Source organism: Triticum dicoccoides, chromosome 3B (genome assembly GCF_002162155.2).
Source record: "Triticum dicoccoides isolate Atlit2015 ecotype Zavitan chromosome 3B, WEW_v2.0, whole genome shotgun sequence".
Taxonomy (NCBI): domain Eukaryota; kingdom Viridiplantae; phylum Streptophyta; class Magnoliopsida; order Poales; family Poaceae; genus Triticum; species Triticum dicoccoides.
Window position 1 is genome coordinate 776989232 of NC_041385.1, and position 1916 is coordinate 776991147.

Consider the following 1916-nt stretch of genomic DNA (forward strand, 5'->3'; position numbering starts at 1 on the left):
GGTCCTCTGCTTTCATATGGACAAAAATCAGCTCAACTTATGTGAGCTTCGGTTCCAGATCTAATAGGTCACCCAACAAAAAATCATCAATAGTTTTAGCTAGAAAAAAAATCATGGATTGCTGTTAACTGAAAATTAGTGAAAGAAACTGTTGCTGATCATGTAGTAGTTGTACACTACACATGCTTAAACTCTGAGCAAGTGTACTGTTATGGTCAAAACTGAATGTTGATTGCTTGCATCATCTACTCTGAATGATATTAATTAGTCAAAGAAGAAAGCAAATAGATATTTTCTCTCACAACTCGGATTGCTCACTGTCTTGTTCTGCTACATATTAATATTCAAAATTAGTTGTTGCAAACAGAAATAATTCATGAGATCCTTTTTGTTCTTCTCTAATCCTTCAATTTCAGGTCTGTTCCCTATATCATACATTAATTCAAGATTACTTAAAAAGTCTCCTTGCAGTCAGAGAATCTGGGTACAGAGAGAAAAAAGGGTATAAAGTATGGACTGTGACTATTGTTAAGTGTGGTACTACCGAACACATACATATCAAGATTCAAGAGCACATGCATACTGTTATAATAAACTTGTCTAATAAAAAGTGGATATAATATTATGAACTGTACAATGGCATAAAACAGAGCTGAGGCAATCCTGAAGCAAATGCCTAATTTTGTTAGTTAAACACTACAAGGCTAAGGGGAACTAGCACACTAGTAAGTGATAGGCAACCATCCTACATGGAAATGTGAAGAGTTACATGGATGAGTACCAGCTCTAAGTGAAGGCTCAATGGATTCAAGATCAACCAACTGAAGTTTCCCAAACCTGCAAGGAAAAGAGAGAATAATGATTTCGAACTGCTTCTGATGGCATACATAAGCATAAGTTCAGTCCCCCAAATCAAGCATGGTTTCTTACTGCCCACCTAAACAACCACCACCACAAGGAGCAGATGCAGATAACTCACTCAAAAAGACTAATAAACACCAGTTGCAGATGGATCACTTCCTTTTAACCTTACTAATGATATATATGTTGCCTTATTGCAACATTGCTAATAGAGGATGACATCAATTTTCTGAAATAGCTATAACAGAACATGCATAATCAATCAGCTAGACAGCTTTTTGCCCTTTCGCTCTCGGGGATAATTCAATGATCCAGTAAAACCATGAGGAGACTTACTTCTAGGTTTTTTTGAGAATTATCTGCTTTTTATATAATATAAGGGAAGAGTTATCTGCTTTTTTTTGAGAATTGTCTGCTTTTTATATCTGACAGAACCCAGTTCAGGTTACCACAAATTCATTCAAAAAAATGAGTCAACATGTACACTTATTTTCGATCGGAGGGAGTGGTACATTTTATTGCGAACACACCTGAAGCCACAACAAGGCTGACATTTGGTTCCTAGCTTTATCATTATATCTAGCCAAACCGAACACACAACTAACGGTATGTTTCACCTTGCAATCAGATCATGGAGTGAAAAATCACTGACCCAAACACCCAACTGTTTGATGAACTCTAGCTAAAACATCCCATATAATCTTCTATAAATTTCTTAAGAGAAACATACCCAGGAGCTTGAAATTTACAAGCTTGCAGGCGGCAGTAGGGGGAAGGAGGGGAAGGGGGGAGAGGTGAGGAATCACCTATGGAATAACGGCAGGCTGCCGTAGGAGGACGCTGGTGTCGAGGAGGCAGCGGGCGGCGGCGCGTCGAGGAGGCGGCTCGTCGAGGAGGAGGAGGCGCGTCGAGGAGGCGGCGCGTCGAGGAGGAGGCGGTGGAGGCGGGGCAGCGGAGGGTTCGGCCGGCTGGGCGCGCCGCGGCGGCGGGCTGGCAGCGGTGGCGGCGGCTAGGAACCCTAGCTGTCGCACTCGGGAGGGAGGTTGACGCAGGCC